This window comes from Sus scrofa, chromosome 9, assembly GCF_054392235.1.
Source record: "Sus scrofa isolate SSC_HxYL_T2T_F1_AM1 chromosome 9, Sscrofa_HxYL_maternal_Yorkshire_Landrace_v2.0, whole genome shotgun sequence".
Classification (NCBI taxonomy): Eukaryota; Metazoa; Chordata; class Mammalia; order Artiodactyla; family Suidae; genus Sus; species Sus scrofa.
In genome coordinates, this window is record NC_139391.1 from 22063225 (window position 1) to 22078350 (window position 15126).

At 38.3% G+C, this 15126-nt stretch overlaps 2 protein-coding genes and 1 long non-coding RNA gene across 13 annotated transcripts in view; 1 reads left to right on the plus strand and 2 right to left on the minus strand.

Annotated features, from left to right (window-relative positions):
* LOC102160855 (uncharacterized) overlaps positions 1-15126 on the plus strand; it is a 393443-nt gene that overhangs the window by 287910 nt on the left and 90407 nt on the right. The window lies entirely within an intron of this gene.
* Positions 1-15126, minus strand: part of GRM5 (glutamate metabotropic receptor 5) — a 523795-nt gene that overhangs the window by 113217 nt on the left and 395452 nt on the right. The window lies entirely within an intron of this gene.
* LOC146399784 (uncharacterized) lies at positions 7403-15078 on the minus strand. Its single transcript, XR_014814936.1, has 2 exons — positions 11346-15078; positions 7403-7927 (listed from the first exon to the last, which is right to left on the minus strand). It is a non-coding gene; the product is annotated as an uncharacterized LOC146399784 (long non-coding RNA).

Below are 15126 nucleotides of genomic sequence, written 5' to 3' on the forward strand. Positions count from 1 at the left end.
AATGAGATCCTGCTGTGTAGCATTGAGAACTATGTCTAGATACTCATATCACAACAGAACAAAGGGAGAAAAAAATGTATACATGTAAGTGTAACTTGGTCCCCATGCTATACAGCGGAAAAAATAAAATTAAAAAAAAAAACTCTGAATAATACTGGCAGATTAACAAAAATTTTAAATGTGATTTTGATTATGTAATTTTCTTGCTCAAGAAAAATGACTTAGTGTGTAAAAGAAAATTCCCTGCATGGCATGTAAGTATACACGATTCTTAAGAAATCTTGCTTTACTTTTGTTGCCAGCCTTCTCCATTATTACATATGATGTTCTGGTTGAACAAGTTTACCCTCCATCCCCTGAACAGGGCTTGTATTCTCTCAGCCCTTCCGTTTTTCTACTCTTCTAAGCTTGGAATACTTTGCCTCGGACTTTACCTGTTACAGCCCAACCAAGTGCTGTCTGTATCATGAAGCCCTTCTCTCCCCAGACACGAGCATTCTCTGCCTTCTCTAATGCCTGGAGCTCTTAAGATTCATTTCACTCATTTCCTCTTAACATGTGTAACCTTATATTAAAGGTATCCTCAGGTAAATTATAATATACTTGAAGGAAGTGATCAACCACTAGCTAATCTTTGCATTGTCTCTTACAACTCTTAAACTAGCTCATGATCTTGCTGGATGGATGTTCAAAAATGACAGTTTGCTAAAGAAGCCATAATAGAAATTTAATAAATGCCCTGAATTTGTATCAATACTTTACTTCCTAAAAAGAAATCATGTGCCACTTAGGTCATGTTTAATGTCGCTCTGATAGCCATGAAGCCTTGAATTAATCAGTAGAATGTTTTGGAAGCAACAGCTCACTGGGGGTCACCATGGAAACAGAGGCATCCTCTAATTTTTGTAGTCACACTGGAGTAGAGTAGCATTTACACATCATGACAAAGGCTCCTCAACAGCAGTAGGAAGGTATATGAAATCAGAGTAATTAATAATACCTTCTGGGACAACCCTCAGATTTCTAGAAGCTCAATACAGTATAAATTTATTTCTGGCCCACATCACAGTCTGATGCATATTGTGAAGCTTTCTGTCACATGACTTGTGAATTGGAATATTCTCATTTTTGTCCATAAACAAGTGGAATCCCTCTTCAGGATGGACTCTTGTACCCCAGAACTGCTTCCTCGTTTGCTCAGGCTATTCTTTTGGCTTGGCCTCTCTTCTCCACTTATCCATATCACATCCAAGCCGTCCCTTCCAATTATCCTTGGATACCCTGGCCTGCGTCGATTTCTCCTATCCATCGTCGTCATGACTCTTACTAATCAAGTCATACATTCTGGTCATGCTTTAAACCTGAGAGATCTTGGGGGCAGAGTGAGCAAAGCATGGATTCTAGAGTCAGACTGAATTCAGCACTTGTGGTGCAACTTGTCTTGGAAAAACTAGTGACCTTCCTCAAGCCTTAGTTTCCTGTTCAACAAAATAGTTATACTCCTATTACCCAATAGAATTATACAGAGAATAAATGATACAGTTGTACTTGGATCTCCCTCCATAGTGCCTGGCTTACAAAAGGAACTCAATAAATGGAGGTTCCCTCTGCTTGACTTTCACTAATTTAATTAGTGAACTCCCTGCTGCTGCCACCTCTATTGTGTGGATCCAAGACATCATCTCATCTTATCACTGCAAGACTCGTCTAATTATCTCCCTGATTTCTTTTTTGCCCACATCTACCATCCGTTCTTAACATGACAGCCAAAGCGATCTTTAAAAAATCCCCAAGTACACGTCCTTCCTTTGCCCAAATCCTCTAATGGCTTCGTTTTTCATTGGAATAAAAGCCAGGTCAATGCAGTACCAATAAGACTCTACAAGATCTCACCTTCTGTAATTTCTCTGCCATCGTCTACTGGTTTCCCCCAACTTACTCTGCCCCAGCCACACAGGTCTTCCAACTGTTCTCTCAAACCTAACAGCTCATGCCCCTCTCTGGACCTTGTATGCCTGGTTTCTGCTCCCAGCATCGTCTTCCCCCATGCCCACCGGCTGCCCCCTGTTACTTTCTCATCCCCTCCTGGGCTTTATCCAAGTCACTTTCTCAGGAAGATGCTCCCTGACCACCCTAGTTAAATTGTGCTTTCTCTAAAATCCTGTTCCCTGGTTTATCTTTCTCTCAGCAATTATCACCATCTAATAGAGATTATAACTTAACATATCTATTTTGTTTTAATCTGTCTTCCTCTAACAAGAATGTAAGCTCTATGAAAGCAGAGCTTTCTGTCTGTTTTGTTGACTGCTATAGTTCCAGCACCTAAAAATAATGAGCACATAGTAGGCCTTCAGTAGGTATTTGATGAAGAGAGAAGTAAGTTATCTAGTTTTAGAAGGCGATCTTTTATTCTTTCATATTGATATTCTGAAGTCAAATACCAGATGATATGCTTCCCCTGGATTCTCCCCCGGCAAGTTCTGAGGGTGAAACAGTAATTTACTAATGCACATTATCTTTTAATAATCAAGCCCTTTCACATCATTTTCTTGGTGAGCATGTCTTTGACAGAAACTCTCCTGTCACCTCAGTGCCCATCACAGCTGTAGGGGACAGTAGCTTCTTTATTTAGTAGCCATCTGGCCCGGGTGCCAGTTCTGTACAATTTTTAAAGGTTGTGACATTGGCAGTTACTGAAATGTCAAAACACTAGGCCAACCATGTGGGTTGTGGCAACAGCCATCCCACACAGTTGCCATGGTGATGTGGGTAAACTCATATATAGCATCTGACACTGAGCCATAAGATTACAATTAAGATTAGCTCTATATATTGCCTCAGGGACTGGCACTTGTTATAAGGAAGGTATACTAGACTAAAATATCTACATTGATATGAAGGCCAGGGCCATCAAGAGGAAGAGGAAACATCCGTTTGTTTTTTTCATGTTGTCGTCTGATCATATGCTGCTAATCATCCTTTCTAGCCAGGGTATTATTGGAAAATAGATCTACTAATGCCACATAGTGCATTTCTGTTTCACAGGAATGCCAATGCAGATATTTTCTAAAGCACAATCTATTGTGATAACTTTGTAAGCATAAAGTTTAATATATTTCTAAAGATCCTTTTAGACAGTCTTTAATGTGTCATCTTGCTTTATCTTCATAATGATTCTAAAATATAAGTATTACCTAACTTGTGTAAATAAAAGCCACAGCTAAGTAACTGGCCCAAGGTTCCATAGCAGGTGAGTGCTGGAGATGATTTTCATGCAGATCCTTGCTTCAAAGTTCTATCCACTACTTTTTTACTTTCTTTGGATATGTTTTGCTAAAATTTTGTTTGGAATATTTACACCAATGTCCATGAAGTAAATTGATCTGTGGTTTTCTTTTCCTGTGATATCTTGTTCAGGTTTTGGTATCATGGTAATGTTGGCCTCATTGAGTGAGGAAATATTTTTGTCTCTTTAATTTTCTGGTAGAGTTTATGTAGAATTTATATCAGTTCTGCCTTAAATATCTGGTAGCAGTTCACCGGTGAAACCATCCGGCCTAGAGGTTTTCTGCTGTTGTTTTGCAGTAAAATTTTTAACCACAAATTTAATTTATTTGATAGATATAGGACTATTCAGGTTTTTTGTTCTTCAGTGAACTCTCATGGTTTGTACATTTCAAGGAATTTCTGTTTTATCTAAGTGAACTAATTTATTGGATAAATTGTTTTAAAAATACCTCCTTGTTTTCCTTTTCGTATCTGTAGACATTGTAGTGATGTTACTTCTCTCATTCCTGACATTATGGTAATTTGTGTTTTCTCTCTCTTTATTATTGTTTTTTTTAAGTTTACTGATTTTTTTTCCCCAAGGAACCAAGTGTTAGTTTCACTGATTTGCCCTGTTGTGTTTCTGTTTTGTATTTCATTGATTTTTCACTCTGACCTATTACTTTCTTTCTTCTACTTACTTTGGGTTGACTTTGTTCTTCTTTTCCAAATTTCTTGAGATGGGTCTGTGTTCATTGAGTTGACGTTTTTGTTTTGTTTTTTTTTAATATAGCAAGTTAATGGTATAAAATTCTCCTAAGTGTTGTATTAGCCCAGTGAACTGTAAATTTTTCTGGTCTGATTGCTGGGGACAGATACTGTTTGTTGTTTAATATGGGTGCCAGAAGCATTATTCTCTCTAATCCTTCAGGGGTGGTTCTTTCCAAGGTTTCAGGTATTATCTTCATGTGCAGGTAGTGATCAGTACTCAATCAAATACTCAAGAGGGAGCCTCTGCAGGTCCCCAGAGTTCTCTCTTCATGCCCTGCTCTGTGAACTCTGGCTTTTTTGGTCTCTGTGAACTCACAGTTCCATCTTCTTCACTCAGAGGGCTCATTTCATTTATTTCTTGTCTCTTAAGAATTAACTGTGCTCCACTGCTTAATGTCCAGTGTCTTGAAAACTGTTTATAGACTTTCTCTTATTTTGGTGGTATTGTTATTTCAAGCAGGGGAGTAAATCCAGCCTCTATTTTTAAATTTCATTTAGGTTTTTTTTGGTCTTTTTAGGGTGCCTTCACGGCCTATAGAAGTTCCCAGGCTAAGGGTCGAATTGGAGCTATAGCTGTCAGCCTGTACCACCACCACCACAACACCAGCTCTGAGCCATGTCTGTGACCTATGCCACAGCTCAGGGCAACACCAGATCCTTAAGCTACTGAGCAAGGCCAGAGATCAAACCTGCTTCCTCATGGATACTTGTTGGGTTCGTTACTGCTAACCACAACGGGAACTCCCAAGTCTTTATTATGTCATCATTGTTGGAAGCAGGCATTTTTTTCTCCCATATATCATCATATTTAAGCCTCTCTAGAGTTTTGAGTTAGGTATTGTTCATAATAATTATCCTCATCTCACATATGAAAAGACTGAGACTCAGGGAGACCTAGCAGTGGCTATAGGTTAAGGGTTTTGTTTTTGTTTTTTTTTTAATATAGATCTTTTGGATCTTAAGTCCAGTGCCTCAAGTTACCGATTCAGCAAGCTTATCAGTTCTCTCTTTGGTTTATTTTAAAATATCTTTCATATGTCTTGGGTTCCAGTTTCAGTGTATTAAGAGTTTGGAAGCCTTTGCAGTTTCTAGTGAAAGAGCTGTCTTCTGGGAATCTCTTTGAGTACTTTTTTGATGGTGAATATTCATCATGGAAAACTACATGCACTAACACTTACTTGGATGGATAATTACTCTGATTTTGTAAACGCTGGAACTGAAATAAGAAATGTGACAGTTTGTGTTTCTCAAAACTTTGATATATTACTATCTGGCTCTGTGTTCCATTTCCTTAAAGCAGACTTCAAGATAAAGAAGTTTTTATGTCCCCTAGCAGTGAAAAGTATCAAAATGTAAAAAACCCAGGAATTATATTAAGCCAAACTGTCATGTCAAATTCTAATTAACTTAATTTTTTGGTTGATTGACATAGTCTTCTTCCCAGCAAATTTTACCACATACACTAGTGTAATGTGAAATCCCTTCTTCAATGTATGCTTATTAATATTGTTCCAGCATAGTCTTTCCTGATGTGTGTGCTAATCAGCATTACATAAGAAGGTGAGTTAATAGTAAAACAACAACAACAAAAAAGGAGTTATTTACCTATTTTAATAAATAGAATCTTAGGTAGAACTCCAGTATGCAAGAGATAACAGTATTTTATTCACATAAAAGAGTTTTCTTTTTTTTTTTGGTCTTTTTTTTTGCCTTTTCTAGGGCCGCTTCCGCGGCATATGGAGATTCCCAGGCTAGGGGTCTAATCGGGGCCATAGCCACTGGCCTACGCCAGAGCCACAGCAACGCAGGATCCGAGCCGCGTCTACAACCTACACCACAGCTCACGGCAACGCCAAATCGTCAACCCACTGAGCAAGGGCAGTGATCGAACCCGAAACCTCATGGTTCCTAGTCGGATTCGTTAACCACTGTGCCACGCACGACGGGAACTCCTAAAAGAGTTTTCTAAGTCAAAAAAAGGAATTATTTAAATAATTAAGGAACTATTAAATTTTTTATAGCAGTGGGATTTGTCCTTTTCCAGCATGTTGATGCACATGGTAAATCTCTAGAAAAATGGATAAAGAATGTAATAATTTTAATACATTAATTAAAGAATCCTGTTTTCATCCGGTTTAATTTCCAAGTGCAATCTTGAAGATGTTAATATACTCCAAGGATGAGGCATCTCTAGTCTGGGGGTGTTGCTGTGTCTGTTTATTTTGTTTGATCCTTGTAATAGTTTTCCTATAGGTTAGCTACTCTTATCAGACAATTATTTCCTCTACATGTACCATTTTGGCTTTTTCATTTGTATTTTAGACTGAGAGACGCTGAAGTATTTTTAGCAATGGCTAAACCACTAATAAATATTCTAAAAGCAAACAAGATGGCATAAAAAAATTGGGATGCATAGGGAACTGTCCTGTAACTAACCCACCTTAAATCCTTATGATGCATCTTTATCAGAGAAAACGTGGACACTTCCAGATGGAACCTTACTGTAACAGAAAGGGAAAAGAAGCACCTCCACACTAGTAGAACTAACCTTTTTAAATCAAGAAAATACCATACCCTTTATAAATGTTATTTGTACTTTTAGTATCTTTTGTTGTGGAAAACACATGGTAACAAGAAACTATTATGATTTCAGTAATTTAAAAATTAATTTATAATTTCTTAACTGCAACAACTTATGGATAAAAATAAGGTACATGTGTGTATAAACATGTATCTCACAAGGATATACAAGGCATAGTTCAGTCTAATGACAGTGCTTAACCACGTAAGAATTCTAGACCCAGTCAACATATCAACAGTCACCCCTGGCACCTGCAGCCCACAGATTGGGAACCACTGTTCTAGGTCCTCTAGCCATTTAACCCTCATAGGTCTACGAGAAATAAAGGAACATTTATTTAACAATATGTGTTAAGTACTTGCTATATGCAAGGCATTGTGCTAGGAATTTGGAAAGCAGAGATGAGTAAGACATTTTTCTCTTCTCCAGAAATGTGTAGTTTAATGGAGAGAGAGGCACATAGCATGTTTACATGCTGGCGTAACAATGTGAAATTTCTATTTATAAGTGAGTGTAATACAGTGGAAAAAATCACATTGCTGTAGCAGCTTTATCCCCTGTGGGGAATGGCATCATTGTTTTTCTTTGGAGTAATTGGCCTTCTGTGTGGCAAAGTAACTTATTTATTTTGGTTTGTAGAACTCTTGAGAAGTAAGGATTACAGAGAAAGAAAAATAGATGAATCAATCAACTTGGTGGCAGAAAGCTGGAGGGGAAGTGGGAGTGTGTGTGGCAGATTACTGTGGAAAAATGTGGACTGGAAGAAATATTAGACTAGATATAGTGACCATAGGACTTTTATTTGGATGGGGAAGCTTAAGGTAAACTCTTATTAAATTAAACATTAACACAGAAAAATGAAAAAAAAAAACCATAACTATACATTAATTTTTCTCAAAATAAAGAGATCCTGGCTCAAGAAATAGAACATTATTAGAACCCTAGAAATGCCCTCAGGGCCGAAATACTTTTATGTCACTGAACCCATTTGTCTGGTTCTCATTTTGTCGATAGTAATTTGGCATACACATAGCTGCCTGTGTGAGTGGTTACTTGGTAAAATAAAATAAAAAATGAAAGTAAAGGAAGTGGAGGATCTGTGTTCAATATCTGGATTGTATTGACAAAAAGAAAACAAAAATGCACAGGAAATGAAATGTGAAGGGCAGCTGACTGGATTTAGAAACGAGGAGAGGAGTTCCCGTCGTGGCACAGTGGTTAACGAATCCGACTAGGAACCATGAGGTTGCGGGTTCGATCCCTGGCCTTGCTCAGTGGGTTAAGGATCTCAGTGGGTTAACCCTAACCCTAACCCTAACCCTAACCCTAACCCTAACCCTAACCCTAACCCACTGAGCAAGGCCAGGGTTAACCCACTTGCTGTGGCTCTGGCGTAGGCCGGTGGCTACAGCTCCGATTCAACCCCTAGCCTGGGAACCTCCATATGCCACGGGAGCGGCCCAAGAAATAGCAACAATAACAACAACAACAACAAAAAGACAAAAGACAAAAAAAAAAAAAAAAAAAAAGAAAAAGAAACAAGGAGAATGTGAGCTCAGTGGAGGTGACAAACATCTTGAGGCAGGCTTTTCACTGAGTAAGACTCAGCATGGGCAAGGCCCTGGGACTGGAGTGGGCATGCCACTTGAAAACGGATGGGCACAATCTGTGGAGTGGCTGGAGCATTGACTTCATGGGTTTATGGACTAAAAGATGAGATTTGAAAAATGTAAATGATGAATTTGAAACATTTTGACTGGAGCAAAAGAGTTGGGATTCCTTTTTGTAGACACTGTGGAATCAAAGATGATCTTTAAAAATAGTGGTAATGTGATGAGACTTAGTCTTCAGATGGACACGTTGGGGACTAGTTTTCAGCATAAAAATGGAGGAAGAGGAAGCTGGTATCAAAAAGATTAAACAGGGAGATGAGAGATAATAAAGAATGAAACGACAGCAGGAATATGAAGATTTGAATTCAGGCAAAAATGAGAAGGAGGGACAGATGTGGAAGATATTCAAACAACAAAATTCACCATATTTGGTCACCATTTGGCCTTGAGGATGAGAGGAGGGGAATACAGGAGGATCCCTTAGTCCCACATCTTGGGAGACAGGGTGCATGAGTATCATTTACTTACATTGGAGAAGCAAGAAGAAGGAACTCAAAGTTTGGGGCTGTGGATGGAGGAGTTATAATGAGGCAAATGTTATATATATAAATTTGAGGTGCCCTCGGGACATTGAAGTGAGAATGTTTGTGTGTTAATGTCCTAAATGACACCACTGGAAGTTACTGGAGGTGACGGGAAAATCATAGAAAGGAGATGTTAAGTGAATGTTAGTGGGTGGCAGTATAACTATAAAGGAAATAGGTCCTTAAATTAGTTCCAAATAATGGTTACTAGAAAACAGTTTTATTTTAATTCTCTATAGCTTTTATTACTGGGTTATTTAAATGAACAATTAGAAGAATTAAATTATATTCTTAATACTTTTAATTTATTATTATTCATTTAATTTATAATTTAAGTCTAACATAATTGTGCAATTCAAGTAAATCAGGCTCACTTTTTTTTGGGGGGGGGGGGCTGTACCCACAGCGTATGGAAGTTCCCAGGCTAGGGTTCAAATCGGAGCTGCAGCTGGTGGCCTACACCACAGCCACAAGAACCCTAGGTCTGAGCCATGTATGCAATCTATATCGCAGGTCATGACAACGCCGGATCCTTAATCCACTAAGCAAGGCCAGGGATCGAACTTGCATCCTCATGGATATTAATCAGGTTCATTACTGCTGAGCCACAGCAGAAACTCTAAGGCTCACTGTTAATAGTAGATAAATCTGTGTTCTAACAATACCACATAGTTAAAACATTTAAGGGCTATAGTAATATTTTGATTTAAGTTTTTAAATGCTTGAAAACAAAAACTTAGCAAAAAAGTTTAAACATTTTAGACATTGTAAACTACAAATTTTACACATTAAAATTGGGATGGTAAGGTAGTGGCAATTAAGAATAAAGAGTAGTGGGGTGTCTTGGACCAGATTTGGCTGGACCAGAATCCTGTGGCATAAGCAGACAGGAGAGTCAGGTAGAAGGATCCTTGCTGACCCCAGGGGCAGGAGAAGGGTGTTGGTTCCCATCACTCCCACTGAACAGGTGGGTTACCTTGAGTACATCTCTAGCTGCCTTTATGGTTTAGTTTCTGCACCTGTATCTCTAGAGATAAAAACACATGAGGAGACGGGATTAAGATGGTGGAGTAGAAGGACTGGAGCTCATCTTCTCTTATAAAAGCAAAAAAATTATAACCAACTGCTGAACAAACTTCAACAAAATAGACTAGAAACTATCAAGAAAGATATCCTACTCCAGAAGACAAAGAGGAGGCCACATTGAGATTGTAGCAGGGGTGATTATGTGATATAAACAAACCTATACCCACCGAGTGGGTGGCCAACAAACTGGAAAGTTATTATATTGCAGAGGCTCACCCATGTGAGTGAGAGTTTTGAGCCCCATGTCAGATTCCCATGCCTGGGGATCTGACATTGGGAATAGGAGCCCCCAGAGCATCTGGCATTGAGGGTCAGCAGGGCTTATGTGCAGGAGCTCCACTCTTGAAAGGTGCATGCAGGCTTTCATGTGCACTGGGTCCCAGGCCACAGCAGAGATTCCATAGGAATCTGGGTCAGACCTGCCTGCAGTTCTTAGAGGATCTCCTGGGAAAAGAGGTGGTGACTGTGGCTCATTGTGGGGAAAGGACATTGGAGGTAGAGATCTTGGGAATAATCATCAGCATGAACTCCTCTAGGGGTGGCCATTTTGGAAAAATCTGGCCCCACCCATCAGGGCTGAGAAGCCCCAAGCCAAACAACAAACCAGGTGGAAACAAACGCTACCCATCAGCAAACATGCTGCCTAAAGATCCCCCCAGGCACACAGCCACCTCTAATCACACCCAGATACAAAACCCCACCCACCAAAGGGATAAGAATCAGCTTCACCTAATAGTGGGCAGACACCAGTTCCTCCCATCAGGAAGCTTGCAGCAAGCCCCCCACACCAATTTTAGCCACAAAGGGGGCAGACATCAGAAGTAAGAGAGGCTACAACCCTATTGTCTGCAAAAAGGAACCACAGCAAAAATCTATACAAAAAGGCAGAGAATTATGACTCAGATAAGGGAATAAGAGAACAACAACAACAACAACAAAAAACAACAGAAAAACAGCTAAGTGATCTAGAGATTACCAACCTCCATGAAAAAGAATTTAGACTAATGGTAGTAAAGATGACTCAAGATCTTAGAAATAAACTGGAAGAAAAGATGGATAAATTACAGGAAACATAGAGAAAAGAAATAGAAGATTTATTAAAGATTAAACAAGCAGAGATGCAAAATACAATAACTGAAATAAATTCACTGGAAGGAACCAACAGCAGAATACAGGAGGCAGAAGAATTAATAAGCAAGATGGAAGATGGATTGGTGGAAATTGCTGACATGGAACAGAAGGTGAAAAAAGGTTGAAGAGAAATGAAGACAGTCTATGAGAACTCTGGGACAATGTTAAAATGCACCAGCATCTGTATCATAGTGGTTCCAGAAGGAGAAGAGAGAGAGAAAGGGCCAGAGAAAATATTTTAAAAGATAATAGCCAAAAGCTTCCCTAATATGGGATAAGAATCACTCACTCAAATCCAGGAAGCCCGGGTACCATAGAAAATAGACCCAATGAGGAACACCCCAGTGCACATATTAATCAAACTGACCAAAATTAAAGGCAAAGAGAAAATATTGAAAGCAGCCTGGGAAGAGAAACAAAAAATACACATTTTTCTCAAGTGCACATGGAACATTCTCAAGAATAGATCACATTCTGGGCCACAAATGAAGCCTTGGTAAATTTAAGAAAATTAAAATCATATCAAGCATCTTTTCTGACTACAACGCTGTTTGACTTGAAATCAGCAACAGAGAAAAAACTGCCAAAAACCACTAACACTTGAATACTGAACAACATGCTACTAAATAACCAGTGGATCACTGTAGAAATCAAAGAGGAAATTAAAAACTACCTAGAAGCAAATGACGACAAAAACAGAACAGTCCAAGACATAAACAACTAGAAAAAGAAGAACAGACAAAACCCAAAGTTAGCAGAAGGAAAGAAATCATAAAGATCAGAGCAGAAATAAATGAAATAGAAATAAAGAAAACTGTAAAAAAGTTCAATGAAAGTAAAGGCTAGTCCTTTGAAAAGACCAACAAAATTGATAAACCTTTAGCTTGACTCATAAAGGAAAAAAAGAGAGAGGACTCAAATTAATAAAATTAGAAATGAAAAGGAGTTCCCATTGTGGTTCTGCAGAAATGAATCTGACTAGTATCCATGAGGTTGCAGGTCGATCCCTGGCCTTGCTGAGTGGGTTGGGGATCCGGCATTGCCATGAGCTGTGGTGTAGGTTGTAGCTGCAGCTCAGATCTGGTGTTGCTGTGGCCATGGCATAGGCCAGAACTGTAGCTCTGATTCAGCCCCTAGCCTGGGAACTTCATATGCCGCAAGTGCAGCCCTAAAAAGAAAAAAAAAAAATGAGAAATTACAACAGATATCACAGAAATACAAAGGATCACAGGAGTCTACTACAAGCAACTATATACCAATAAAGCAGGCAAACTAAAAAAACATGGACAAATTATCAGAAAAGTACAATCTTCCAAAACTAAAACAAGACAAAATAGAAAACATGAATGTACCAGTTGCAAGTTCTGAAATTGAAACTGTGATTAAAAAATTTTCAACAAACAAAAGTCCAGGACCAGATGGCTTCACAGGTGAATTCTATCAAAAAATTTAGAGAAGAGTTAACATCTGTGCTTTTGGAACTATTCCAAAAATTTGCAGCGAAAGGAACACTCCCAAACTCATTCTATGAGGCCACCATCACCTGATATCAAAAGCAGACAGATACCACAGAAAAAGAAAATCACAGGCCAGTATCACTGATGAACATGGATGCAAAAATACTCAACAAAATACTAGCAAACCAAATCCAGCAATACTTTAAAAGGACTGTACACCATGATCAAGTGGGATTTTTCCCAGGGATGCAAAGATTTTTCAATATCTGCAAATCAATCAGTGTGATACACCACATTAACAAACTGAAGAATAAATACCTTATGATCCTCTCAAGAGATGCAGAAAAAGCTTTTGACAAAATCCAAAACCCATTTCTGGTAAAAACCCTCCAGAAGGTGGACAGAGAGGGAACCTACCTCAACATAATAAAGGCCATATATGACAAACCCACAGCTAACATCATTCTCAATGGTGAAAAGCTGAAAGAATTCCCACTGAGATCAGGAACAAGACAGGGATTTCCACTTTCACTGCTACTATTTAACACAGTTTTGGAAATCCCTAGCCACAGCAATCAGAGAAGAAAAAGAAATAAAAGGAATCCAGACTGGAAAGGAAGAAGTAAAACTATCAGTTTGCAGATGACATGATACTATACCTAGAAAATCCTAAGGATGCTACCAGAAAACTGTTAGACCTCATCAATGAATTTGACAAAGTTGCAGGATACAAAATTAATAAACAAAAATTGACCGCATTTCTATATACTAACAATGAAAGACCAGAAAGAGAGATTAGGGAAATAATCCCTTTCACCATCACATCAAAAAGATTAAAATACCTAGGAATAAACCTACCTAAAGAGATAGAGACCTGTACTCTGAAAACTATGAGATGCTGATGAAAGAAATTATACTATGCTTTTGGATTGGAAGAATCAATATTGTCAAAATGACTATACTACCCAAGGCAATCTATAGTTTCATTGCAATCCCTATCAAATTACCAATTGCATTTTTCACAGAACTAGAACAAAATATTTTAAAATTTTTTTGGAAGTCCAGTAGACATGGAATAGCCAGAGTCGTCCTAAGAAAAATGGAGCTGGAGGAATCAGGCTCCCTGTCTTCAGACTATACTACAAAGCTACAGTTATCAAAACCGTATAGTACTGGCACAGAAACAGAAATATAGATCATGGATAGAAAGCCCATATTTAAACCCACACACCTACAGTCAACTAATCTATGACAAAGGAGGCAAGAATACACAATGGAGAAAAGATGGTCCCTTCAATAAGTGGTGGTGGAAAAAACTGGACAGCTACATGTAAAAGAATGAAATTAGAATACTCCCTAACATCATACACAAAAATAAACTCAAAATGGATTAAAGATCTAAATATCAGACCAGATACTATAAAATTCTTAGGGGAAAACATAGGCCAAACACTCTTTGACATAACCCACAGCAGTATCGTCTCAGATAAACCTCTTAGAGTAATGACAATAAAAAAAAATAAATAAACAAATGGTATCTAATTAAATTTAAGCTTTTCAGAGCAAAGGAAACCCTAAACAAAACAACAAACAAAACAAAAAAGATAATGCACAGAATGGTAGAAAATATTTGCAAATGAAGTGACTGCCAGGGATTAATCTCCAAAATATATAAACACCTTCTGCAGCTCAAAACCAAAAAACAAAACAAAACAAAACAAAAACCATAAAAAAATAGGCAGAAGCTCTAAACAGACAATTCTCCAAAGAAGACATAGAGACTGCCAAAAACACATCAAAAAATGTTCAACATCACTATCAGAAAGATGTGAATCAAAACTACTGTGAGGTTCCACCTTACACCAACTAGAATGGCCATCATCAAAAAGTCTGCAAACAATACATGCTGGAGAGGGTGTGGAGAAAAGGGAACCCTCTTACACCGTTGGTGGGAATGTAAATTGGCATAACCACTGTGGAAATCTCTATGGAGGATGCACAAAAAACTAAAAAATAGATTTTCCACTTGATACAGCAATCCCACTCCTGGGCATCTATCCAGAGAAAACCATGTCTTGAAAAGACACTTGTGCCCCAGTCTTCATTGCAGCACTCTATACAATAGCCAAATGGAAACACCTAAAATGTCCATTGACAGAGGAGTGGATAAAGAAGATGTGGTACATATATGCAATGGAATATTACTCAGCCATAAAAGGAATGAAATAATGGCATTTGCAGTAACATGGATGGACCTAGAAATATTCATGCTAAGTGAAGTTAGTGAGACACAAAACATCATATGCTATCACTTATATGTGGAATCTATAAAAAGGATACAATGAACTGTGCAGAACAGAAGCTGACTCATAGACTTTGAAAAACTTACATGGTTACCAAAGAAGACAGTATGAGGGGGAAGAATGAGCTGGGGGCTTGGGATGGAAATGTTGTAACATTAGGTTGTTATGATGGTTGTATAACTATAAATATAATACAATTCATTGAAAAAACAAAAAGAATAGAGTAAATGAGGAACTTCAGGTGTTAAGTAGGATAGAGAAGGCAAATGAAAATTCTTTTATTGCATAAGTTTAAAAGGTCAAAGAGGGAGTTCCCGTCGTGGCGCAGTGGTT